Here is a 12,804-nt window from a genome sequence, read left to right as displayed (position 1 = left end):
ACAAACCTTAATTCTCATTCTCGGCTCCATATGTTTGGAGCCCAGAATGGGCTGGTATTTTAACTGTCCAAACAGGTTGAATTCATTTGTGTGCTACAGAAAATTTAGGCTTTGGACAAAATAAACCTCTCTTCCTTTGGTCTCATACAGTAGGTGAAGTTCAAAATACAGATACAGTCATCCTCAACCCTGTACTCTGATTTGCCTTAGTCTCAACCCAATTAGCTTTGTTCTTACCTCTAACTGAAGCCTGATCTTTTTCTTAGTTTCTTTAAAAGTTGTTGTATGTAGAAATGCTGACTTTCAGAGCTGCAGAACTACAACTCTGAGTCTTAAGTGTCACACAGGCACTAAAAGTTCCAGGGAAATACCAGGCTATATACCTTTCTGTTGCTGCTTTCTGGATTTTCTCGTAATCTTTAACATTTGACATTCTGATTAGTATGTCTCAGAGTAGTTCTATTAGGATTTATTCTGTTTGGAATATGTTGCCCTTCTTAGATATGCATATTTATGTCTCTCAAAAATTTGGGAAATTTTTGGCCATTATGTCCTCAAATATTCTTTCTGCCTCTTTTCCCTTCTCTACAACTTCTGGGACACTCATGACATGTACGTTTTTGTACTTCATGCTGTCATTGAAGTCCCTGACATCCTTTACTCTGTCTGTTCTTCTGTCTGTAAGATTTCAATTGTATTATTTTCTACCTCCCTGATTCTTTCTTCTGCCTGTTAAAATCTATTGTTGGGGTGGGCCACGGTGGCTCAGCAGGCAAGAATGCTTTCCTCCCATGCCAGAGGACCTGGGTTCGATTCCCAGTGCCTGCAAATGTAAATAAATAAATAAATAAATAAATAAATAAATAAATAAATAAATAAATAAATAAAATCTATTGTTGTATGCCTCTAGTATCTCCTAATCTCTTATATTGTGCCTTTAATTCCTATAGCTTCTATTTTATTTCTTTTTATATTTTCAAATTCTTTATGCCCTCACAGTATCTTCTTACTATCCTTTATCTCTTTAGTCACATTTTTCTTTATCTCCTTGAACTGATTTAAGAGATTTGTTTGAACATCTTTGATTAGTTGCTCCACATTCTGTCTCCTCTGAAGTTTTGATTTGTTCCTTTGACTGAGCCATATCTTCCTGTTTCTTAGTATGGCTTGTAATTTTTTTTTTACTTTTGTCTAGGCATCTGATTGTCTTGATGAGTTTACTCTGGAGGTCAGTTTCTCTCTCTTGCCTAGGGTTTTATTGTTGATTAACTTTGTATTAAAGGTCTTCTTTGACACTTGGTTGAACTTATTCTAGACCATTAGAATAGCCTGTGTCTAATGGATCAGATTCTTAGAGCTCTTACTCATCTGATATTGCCCTGGATATAAGGGGGCAATTTTGGGGATTGCACTATTTGTGCAGTTGTTTCACTCTGAGGAGAAAACTTCCTTTCCTCTATTCTTTCTCCAAAAATGTTGATCTATCCTGTTTGTCTTTTATTTGACTCTATAGTTTTGTAACCTGCTTTCATTGTCTCTAACTGCTTTTGCTTGGAAGGAAATTCTGGGAGAAGGGTCACCCTGAAGAGGACTTTCCCAAGTCAGTATTTCCCAGTCATAACAGAGCCAGAGACACTTCCCTGGCAGGGGAGATACCATGACCACAAAGATGGTTTTCCCAGAGTGAGGCTGATCCATTACACATCAGGATCTGCTGGCCTCCGTGATTTTCCCTCATGGGGGAAACTGAGGGCATAATTTATGCTGATTTTTTTATTTTAAATAAAAATTAAAATACAGGGCCAGGGGTCCACAAAGGGCATGTAGACTGGTTCCAAAATGCCCTGGGAATGAGACCAAAAAGGACACTAAATGTCTGTTTGGCAGCTCCCCAAGTCTCTGCTTTCCTAGCTTGCTCAGCCAATAGTACTATTCAGATAACTATTTCCCACAGTCCTAAGGAGGTAGTGTGCCTTTACATTTCCTCTGACTCTGTCCCTATTGGGCTTAGGGTTGAAACAATGGATGTCAGCTGCTTTTGTTGGGGGTGGATTGAAAATATAGCTCAGAGCCAGGTTCCAGTGATCTGAATTCACTAATCAAAATGCGTGATTCATGTTCAGCCATATTCCACCCCCCCCAATACCCCACATTCTTGGAGAAAAACCACCCTCCAGAAAAATGTTCCCCACAGCCCTAAGAATGTGCTGTGTATTTAAATCACCCTTGCTTTCATCTATATTGGGTGTGGGGGAGTGGCAGGGCTGAAATACAGGCTTCTAGATGCTTTTGTCCAGGATGGGTTGAGACAATAGCTGCCTTCAGAGCCAAGACCCAGCAATCTCAGTTTGGTAATCAAAAGCGATCATTGCTCTGCAATGCCTCCGCTATACACATCCTCATTCTTGGGAAAGAGGAATTTTATGTCTCTTTCTACAGCAGCAGCCAGCCAAGGGCTGGATCCTGAGGTAGCCTGCCATGAGAATGGGAGCACCAATTTCCAATGGAGTGGAGAATGCTAATCACAGTTCTTCCCCACAGTTTATCTAGCCTCCAGATCCTCAGAACAGTTGTTTCAGACAATGCCAGGTCATTTACTAGCAGTTCTGAAGGATAGACTGAGTCCTGGTGCTCCCTACTCTACCATCTTTTTCTGCAATTAAAATTTTAGCAGGTAGAAAGTACTTTGCTATTTTACCATGTTGAAGTATCTCTGTGGATCCACTGTGTTACCAAAAGTGTGATTTGAAAACCTGTTCCACTAATCCATATGCCTCTTTGATCACTTCTGTAATATCTTATGAGGTGGGTGTTGCATCTTCTTCTAGACCAGAGGAAGTCTTCATTAAGACTTTCTTGGTAAAGAACACTCCATATAAGCTGGGGGAGGGGGCCTAAATTAAGACCCATGGTAGATTTCTCTGGAGTCAATGTGAATGAGGAATCCAATGATCCAGAAGGAAGAAAGAGATGTGAATTCAGAAAGCAATGATTAATTATTTTATCTGGTCCTTAGAGAATGCTTATAATACAATGGACTAGATGCCATACCAAATTAAAAATTGCATGGGTCTTACCCTATAGGAGGCTAAACATCCATTTCAATCTTTGTTCTAAAACATCAAAATCTTCAAGCGAACCAGCTTTCATTTACTTTTATATTTTACACAGAAGAAATACAAAGCTTCCCTTTGCAGTATGGACTTCCAGAATGACCTAATTGAATGTCAGGAGCAGTAACTCCCCAGAGAGGATTCTATTTCAGTTGAATGACCTTCAGTGACTTCCTGGCAATCTGAAGGCCAGAAATGAAACAGCAAAAATCCTGTTTGCGCCTAGTTTTGAGAATAGCTAGCCTGAACCTCAGTTTTGATCTGAAATACAGATAATAATTTCTGCCTATGAAATTACAATGTCATGAAAAGGAGAATTCAGTTTCTCCTCCAGAGTTCAAAAAGTCTGAAAGGAAAAAAAGAGAAATATGTGCAGATAATAGCTACATGCATAAAAAATAGAAGAAATATTTTAAAAATACTAATTGTTGTCAGTAAAGAATAATATGGAATACTATGCTTTCTAAATACTGCATGCAAGAGAGTAAATAGAGAAAATCTAAATATTAATATAAATAAAGCAAAGGAAAATTAAACAGCAAGATAACACTGAGCACACTGCCTGAAAAATGACAACCAAAGCAGGGGCAGCAGAAGTTTGATTGACATTTTCACACACAGCATGTGAGCTTTCCTAGATTCCTTCTCCTATATATTTACATCAAACACTGTAATCAAGGACCAAGGATGCAATATGTTGTGAAAACAATATATAAGAACAGATAGAATGATCAGAAACTAATTATAGTAACTGTATGGAAGGATAAGGGGCTTGAACAATGTAAACTATTCCACTGCAGAATAAACTTCTGAAGGTATAAGTTCATCCTTTTCATCATTTCATTGTATTAAAATAAAGGAAATGTTGAAACGTAAGTATTGTTTACTGTTTGGGATTGAATAATATTCTCCAAAAGACATGTTCAAGTCTTAACTTCCAGTACTGTGGGTATGAGCCAATCTTTAAATAGGACCTTAAAAATACTGTTACGAGGAGGCCAAATTGAAACAGAGTGTACCTTAATTCAATATTACTGAGGTTCTTATAAGCAAAGGAAATTCCAATGGAAGTTAGCAGAAGCTACAGTGGGAGGAAGGAAACATAATCATGTGATGGAAGATTGCCAAGAAATCACCACCAGAATGCTACAGACTTCAGAGAGAGCACGGCCTTACCAACGCCTTGATTTTAGACATCTAGCATTCCAAACTGTGAGTCAATAAATTCCTGTTTTCTAAGCCAACCAATTTGTTGTATTTGTTATTAGCAGCCCTGGAAAACTAAGATAATTGCTCATCTTTCATAATAAATATCTGGCATGTCTCTGTAATTGCTTAGAGAACAGCTTGACTCAAAGGGAGAAAAAACAGGAATATGATATCACTGATGACAAAAATCAAATTGTCTTATTTGTTAAGCAGCTATGATAACCAAACAAGCTTGAAGGTCTCTTATAAACACTGAGATAAAATGTCTTGTCTGTTTCTAATGTCTTTCCTTAATTTTCACAGTATTCTGCAACCAAGCTCTGGAGATCATATGTCAGAAGAGTTAGCTGGGCTTGGCTGAAGCCTCAGCCTCTGAAATATATCACATGCGCGAATACAGGGTTGTAAATACCCACAAATATCAATAAATTACTATAGCTTGTTTTCTGCCAGTCTCACTCTCATGGTAGGAAAGTTATGAAAACTGGTCAAGAATATTATATTAATGGTCTCTTATTCAAATCTAACCCTACAGGTGAATAATTGTTCAATGACTAAACCACTCGAGATCAAATTGAATTATTAGATTAATAATATTACTGGGAGATAGAGTTTTGTGTAAATCATGAAATTCCCAGAATATTACTGGGAGATAGAGTTTTGTGTAAATCATGAAATTCCCCCAAATCATAGGAAATGGAGCAGACAATTTGCTTTAATCCTTAACTTCTACACAGATATAAGTATTTTTTCCCTACAGCAAAATACACCAACTTTTAAATTTGAAGAACTAAATGAAAAAGTCTAACTATTTTCCACAGGGCTCTTCCAAAGAGCATTTAATTCTCCAGATATCCAGGTAACAGCTGTGATTGAAAAGACTCTACAAATGAACCGCTAAGCTTATACTTCATGAATAAGATAGTAGACCCAAAAGAAATAGATGTACATTCTCAAAATGGCAGAGAGTGAGCATACAGAATACAACATATCTGTTTTCATGATTAATTTGAAATTATAAGCTTTGAGGACCATGTGGGACCAACATTATTATTCAAATACAGTACAATTTAACAGATGATATCCACTAAAAGATAGTTAATGAAATCTCATTAATAAATACAAAAAGAGTTTTACAAGCTGCTATGTTATTTAGCAAATACTGTCTCTTCAAATATGAAGACTGCTGGCATTACAGATAATTCCTCCATGATTTACATTTATCAAATATTTTCCCTAAGGATAATACTTGGAAAATGAAGAAGATTAGAAGTAGAATATGTGGATTTTATGCTAAATAATTTTTGCTAATTCTTGATTTTTAATTTTGTTCATTTTTATTAATGTATAATTTACATTTATAATAAATTTATATACATATATAAATTTGCATTTACAGTAAATTATATTTATAATAAATGTGCACAGTTCTAAGAGCTGTTTGGAGTTCTGACAAATGCATAGAGTTTTGTAACCTTCCCCAAAATCAAAAAATAAACAGGACCATCACCCAAAAATGTCCCCTTGTGCTTCCTTATAGTCAACTTCTCCCCTGACCTCCATTGCCTAACAACTACTGTGGGGTTTCTGTGCCATCACTTTGTCTTTTACAGATGTCATATAAATGGAATATATAGCCTTTTGAGACTAGTTTATTTAACTCAACATAAATAATGCCTTTGAAAGTGGTGCGACGGTGGCTCAGTGACAGAATTCTCACCTGCCATGCCGGAGACCCCAGTTCAATTCCTGGTCCTGCCTATGCCAATAAATAAATAAATAATGCCTTTGAGATTGAACCATTCATTGCATGCATTAAGAATTCATTTTGTTTCATTGCAGAATATTATTCCTTCTTACAGATGCACCACAGTTTACTTATCCATTCACCAAATGAAGAACATTTGTTTCCAGTTTGACTCTTACAAACAAAGCTGCTATGAGCATTAGTGTATAGATTTTTGTGTGAATTTAAATTTTTATTTCTATTGAATAAATTACCTGAAAGTGGGTCTTATGATGAACATTTGTTTAACTGCATAAGAAACTGTCAAACTGTTTTCCACTGTAGCTGCAATATTCTGCATGCCCACCAGCAAGGTAGGAGAAATACAGTTGCTCCTCATACTCACTAGCACTTGGTATTTTTTTGTATTTTAGCCATTTTAATAGGTATGTAATAGTAGCATATTGTGAATTTAATTTGTGTTTCCCTAGTGACTAATGACATTTAAAATTATTGCACATGCTTATTTGACTTCTACACTCTTTTTTTTTCTCATTTCCAAATTGGATTATTCATTTCTCATGATTTGGGAGTTATTTATATATTCTAGATAAAAGTCTTTTGTGAGATGTGTGATTTACAAGTATTTTCTCACATTCTGTGGCTTGTCTTTTAATTTTCTGAGCCATGTCTTACAAAGACAGAAGTTTTAAATTTTAATGAAATAAAATTTATCAAGTTTTTCTCTTATGGATCATACTTTTGGTGCCATGTCCAAGAAAGCTTTGCTTTATCCAGGGTGACAAAGATTTTTCCCTATGCTTTATTATAGAATTTTTATAACTGTAGGCTTTACATTGAGGCCCATAATCCATTTTAAGATAGTTTTTGAAATTGCTGCAAGTCATGGATTAAGGTTACTTTTTCCTTTCCTATTCTTAGTTGTTCCAGCACCATTTGTTAAAAAGACTATTCTGGCTTAAGATCTGACATCTACAGAACTTGGAAATTTTCGCTCCTATTCTTAAGAAAAAGGCAGAGCTGAACAATAGTGACATTTCTTGGACCCATAAAAAAATAGAGGTTGTAGTTCAAACTGCCACACTGATAAATGGGAAGACACATGAATACAGAATTTCTTGGTTTCCTAGGGCTGCTATAAGAAAAAATTAAAACCAGATGGATAGAATCAACTGATTTTTATTTTCTCAAAGTTCTTGAGGCTAGAAGTCCAAAATGAAGGGGTCATATGAGCCACGCTCCCTTTGAAGTCTGTAGGGAAGAATATGTCCCATTCTTCTCTTCTTGCTTCTGGCTGTAGCTGGAAATCTTTGGCATTCCTTGGTTTGCAACACAACTCAATCTCTGCTCCCTCCATCTTCACATTGCCAACATTTCTCCGTGTGTCTACCTGTGAGACCTCTCTTTCTTCAAAGGACATTAGTCACACTGGATTAAGAACCCATCCTAGTCTAAAGCGACCTCATTATAACTTGCCTGATTCCATTTTAACTTGTCTAAATTCCTTATTTAATTTGTCTAATTTATTTCTAAATAAGGTTACCTTCTGAGTTATTTGAGATTAGGACTTTAAAATAAATTGGGGAGGATACAATTCAATCAGAGCAGAGAGAATCACAGCCAAGATCTGTTTACCTGGAGCAGAAGCCACTTGTGCAAAAAACTGGTACGAATACTTAAATGGTATCTTTGATATTTGCTTCATGTTGTATATGGAATAGCGTGATAGTGAGAAATTCCTGGGGACCATAGTCACAGGCAGCCACCACACTTTCCTGGGTTTTATGTTCAGAAACCCCACCAGGTTTACACTCTCGGGTTCTAGGATACTTTTCCCATTTCTCCGATTTGGGGGCTTATGGTATAATTTTGGATTCACATCTGTTTCATATAATTGAGGGTACCAAGTAATTATAGTGTTAACTATGCTTATTTGGTTGACAACCACAGGCAAAATTATCACCAGTAAAAATAAAAATATTTATGAAGTATAAAAAGAGAAATGGAAGTATAAACTAGTATATCCATTTGGATTCTTCAAACAGAAAGCTATTTTAAAAAGGAATTTATTATGAGTTAAATTTAAAATACCAACCTAAGCAAAATGATAGCTTACTAAACAGTTGTTTAATTTCAATTATTTGTTTTTAAAATGATCTTTGTAGAGAAAAAGTAGAAACAGAAGTAGTTCTGTTAAGGTTAAGACTATATTGGGTAACTACAGGAGCATATAAAAATCTGTATAAAAAACAAATGGAAAATTTGAAAAGGGGAAAGCACTTTCACAGACAAAATCATCATTCAATAATGTAGCTTGAAAACATGGAAGGAATTGGAAAGAAGAATGGTATCAAAATGCTGCAAAACGATAATAGTAACATAAAAATGCACAGAGTACACTGTTATTGGAAGAAATGCCTACATACTTACAAATGAAAAAAGGAACAGGCAAAAAAATAACTTAAATGACTCCTGATTGTAGAGCTCATGAACAAGATCAATAAATACTGCAAAGAAGAATGAATGAGCGATGGGAACTGAAGGAAACAAAGCATCCAGGTACTGAGAAACCCAGATCAGATAGCAGTGCAACAAGATGATGGTATAAGATGCTCCAAGATTCTGTTCTTTGGAAGTCTCTGGTCCTATAATGGAAGGAGCAGAGAAATCCTTAAACAGGTCCTGGGGTGGCTGCATGTTGGTGCCAGTCTACAAGTGGCAGTCTGAAAAGCTGAAATAGGAAACTCCTCTCCGCTTACCCTCACAGAACTTGCCTTGCAGGCAGAGCAGATTGCAAACAGCTAAAGCAGTATAAGAAATACTAAATCAAAGTGGCCTTTGGCAAAGGATTAGAGACTTTAAGTCATAAATAGAACAATGTAGAGGAAGAGAGGGACTATTTCATAGGGAGTAGAAGGGTCATTTGAATTTCTGTAAGTGAGAGAATTTCTAAGGCCATGAGAAAGCAGCAACTGCAATCTCAGGACAAGACATGGTCTGAAAAAGGGTAGAGAGTACCCTGTACTTCACATTCACCTCAGGCTGATAGATCATTAGCTGGATACAAACTAAAGAAGTGCAGTGCTCAGGTACTGAATCCAAAGTTAACACTTACAATATTAAAATGTACAGTGTGCAACAAAACATTACAAGACAAAGAAAGAAATAGGAAATGATGACTCATCCAAAGGAACAAGATAAAAATACAGGAACCATCAACAAAGAAAATGAGATTTTAGACATATTGGACAAAGACTTTTAAAAATAATCCTCAACATTAACTAAAACAGAAAAAGAACTAAAGAATATCAGGGACAAAAATCATGAAATATATGGGAATCTCAATAAAGAGATACAAATTTTAAAAAGAAACCAAACAGAAACCCAGAATTGAAGATCACAATAACTGACATGAAAAATTCCCAGAGGGTTCCAACAGAATTTGGGGACAGGCATAAGTAAGAATCATTACTCTCAAAGACAAGAAAATTGAAATGATCCAGGCCAAGGAGCAAAAATTAAAAAGAATGAAGAAAATGAAAAGAATCTGAGAAACCTGTGGACATCATAAAGTGTACTCATATATGCATTTTGAAAATTCTAGAAGGATAAGACAGAAAGGAGCACAGGAAATATTCAAAGAAATAATAGCAGAAAATGCCCCCAATTTAATGAAAGACATGAGGATGAATATTCAAAAAGCCCAGTGCACTCTAAATAGAATAAAATAGAAGAGAACCACAACCAAATAGTAGTCAAAACGTCAAATGCCAAGAACAAGGAGAAAGTTCCGAAAGTGTAGATGGAACACTCCCAAATCTAAGTCCTTCGCTTGGTGAGACCAAATATACAGACACACTGAACTGCTGAAGATGAAAAAAAGTTTTATTTACACTGGTGGGGACTGAAGAAATTTCTTTCCCAAATAGGCTTCCCCATAGTGATTTTTCAATTAGCTTTTATACCTGTCAGAGACAAAGAGAGATAATCATCTTAGTTAACAAGTAACAGAGGTCTGGAGAACTTCAGTAGTTTATCTCAGTTACTTCCTACTTCCTTTGGATTTACATCCTCTGTGACACCTGGAAAGGTACCTTCTAGTCTAGGGAGATAGAGGAAAGGCTTTATTCATATTGGGGAGGTTTGGGGCAATAGATGTAAGCTTATTCAAATCTGGGTGCAGACTTTACATTTACATATTGCTGCAGAGTTCACATTTACATATTGCTCTTTTGTGAGACTAAGAGTTTTCATTCACAGCCTGCTTCCAGCTTTAGAGTTACATTTAAAGGCTGTTTTAAAGGTTACATTTTAAGACTACTTTACAATTTCCAACTTGCTTCAGTTTCAAATTTATATTTTAAAAGTTACTCCTACAAAAGCTTCAAGAGAAAAGCAATGTGCTATATACAAGGGAGCCCCAATAAGATTAAATACTGATTTTTCAACAGAAACCATGGAGCCAAGAAAGCAGTGGGATGAACTATTTAAAGTGCTGAAAGAAAACAACATCCAATCAAGAGTTTTATATCTGATGAGAATGGCTTTCAAAAATGATGGAGAGATTAAGATAGTCCCAGATAAATAAAAACTACAAGCTTTACTAAAGCTACAAGATAAAAGGAGTTTTCCAGACTGAAAGACAGGACACTAAACAGTGCATCAAAGCTAAGAAAACAAAGATCTCTGGTAAAAGTTACTGTATGGCTAATTATAAATCCAGTACTATTGTCTTGTATTGTATTTTTTGTTTCTTAATGTATTTTTCCCACTGTGTACTTCTCACAGGCTCTTAAATGCAATGGTGTGATAAGTAATAATAAATCTATGGTTTTGGACCTACAATATATAAAAAATATATGTTAAAAAAATTACAACCAAAAGATGGGAGAACAGAGGGCTATAAGAACTGTGTTTGTGGGTACTATTAAAGGTAAATTGGTATCAAATCCAGCATAATTATTATTCTTTAATGATGTTAAATTTAATCTCTGAGATAACTCTGGGGGATAGAACTATGTTCCCCAGAAAAGCATGTTCTTAATCTTAAGCCCTTCCTATGGGTGCAAACACATTGTAAATACGACCTTTTTATTTAAAGTGCAGACATCTGAATCATTTGAGCTTTAATTCAGATTCCTGAACTCCTTTCTGTGCAGAATGAAATTCAGACATAAAGAGAGAAAACCATGGGAAATGAGAAGCACTAGGTTAACAGATACCAGGAAAAAATTGAGAAGATGTTGCTATATGAATTGCCATGTGACAGAAAACCAAGGACCAATGATTTCTGGCAACCAGCCCCAGAATGCCATAGTCTTTAGGGAGAAAGCATCACCTTGCAGGTGCCCCAATTTTGGATTGCTCCTAGCCTCGAGACAATGGACAATGAATTCCAATTGTTTAAGACACCCCATTGCATGGTGTTGTTTTAGCAGCTGGGAAACTAAAGTAGCCACCACAAAGAAAAATCTGGAAAGTATAATACAAAAAGAAATGAGAAGAGACTCAAAATGATACACTACAAAACAACAAATAAATAAATATGAATGCTGGCATTAGTGGAAAAATTGAGGGACAAAAAAAGACATAACATTTAAAAAGACCAAAGAGAAAAATGGCAGAAGAAAGTACTGCATTATCATTAGTTGCTTTAAATGTAAATGGATTAAACTCTCCAGTTAAAAAACAGAAAGAGAGATTGGAAGAATAGATTTTAAAAAGGTTATGATGCCCAGCTGTCTGGTCAGGCAAGCATTGTTCTAACCACTGCTGCAAGGATATTTTGTAGCTGGTTGATAAACCAGGAGGCTGGCTTATTAAATCAGCAGCCAGTTGACTGTAGCTGTGGCTGATTACATCTACAATCAAATAAGGGAGCACCTCCCACAAATGAGGTAATCTAATCAGTTGGATTTGATTCAATCAGCTGAGGACTATTAAGGGTGAAGAGAGAATTTTCACTGCTTCTTCAGCTAGTGATCCTCTTCTGTGGAGTTCATCCAGACCCTTCATCAAAGTTTCCAGCTTTACAGTCTGCCATATGGGATTTTGGACTCTTCCATTTTGGACTCTTCCATGAGTTGCATGAGACCTTTATAGATCACATATTTACAGATTTTTCCTTTGGTTCTGTTTCACTAGAGAACCCTGACTAATACAGCTTAGTACTAGGAGTGGTTCTTGAGAAACAGAATCTTAAATGTGCATTTTTATGTTTGGTTTCCTGCTCTGATTAGAAACAAAGACACTAGTGACTTGTTTCCAATAATCAAGATGGTATTGACAGTCCATGGGGTGAGTTCGCCAAGACATATGCAAAATATCACCCTGTGATTCTGCTAATTGTAGGATAAACCCAATCTAAAAGGGAAAATTTGGAAGGAAATCAGGGGTCAAGTGCCCCAAACAATTAAAAAAAACAGAAGGGTAAACTCCTTCAGATTTCAAGGTGTGAGAGTCATCTATGGATCAATATTTTGTCCTCCAGGCCTGATGGAGTAGCAGTTTCAATCCTTCAGAGTGTTTGTACAGCAGCCATGCTCTCCCCAAACTCTGGGGCGTGAGCCCCACCATCTCTGGGCATTGAGGTGGTAGCGTTCTCTACAAACAAGGGGCACAAGGCCTGTTCCTTCTAAGTGCTAGCGTCACTTCTTTCACCCACTAAAGCTTGGCCTTTCACAATCCTGATGTTTCTAGGAATATCTTTAATGCTATCAGTTTGCTAGGATTCCA

At 36.2% G+C, this 12,804-nt stretch overlaps 1 protein-coding gene and 1 non-coding gene across 13 annotated transcripts in view; one reads left to right on the top strand and one right to left on the bottom strand.

The window, feature by feature from the left end:
- The window catches only part of GRIK2 (glutamate ionotropic receptor kainate type subunit 2), a 1,225,242-nt gene that overhangs the window by 981,816 nt on the left and 230,622 nt on the right, over window positions 1-12,804 (bottom strand). The window lies entirely within an intron of this gene.
- LOC143685301 (U1 spliceosomal RNA) lies at window positions 1,633-1,790 on the top strand. The gene has a single exon (XR_013176547.1). It is a non-coding gene; the product is annotated as a U1 spliceosomal RNA (small nuclear RNA).

Source organism: Tamandua tetradactyla, chromosome 5 (assembly GCF_023851605.1).
Source record: "Tamandua tetradactyla isolate mTamTet1 chromosome 5, mTamTet1.pri, whole genome shotgun sequence".
In the NCBI taxonomy this organism is placed as follows: domain Eukaryota; kingdom Metazoa; phylum Chordata; class Mammalia; order Pilosa; family Myrmecophagidae; genus Tamandua; species Tamandua tetradactyla.
Note: the sequence above shows the minus strand (reverse complement) of the source record. Positions and strands in the feature narration are given on the sequence as shown.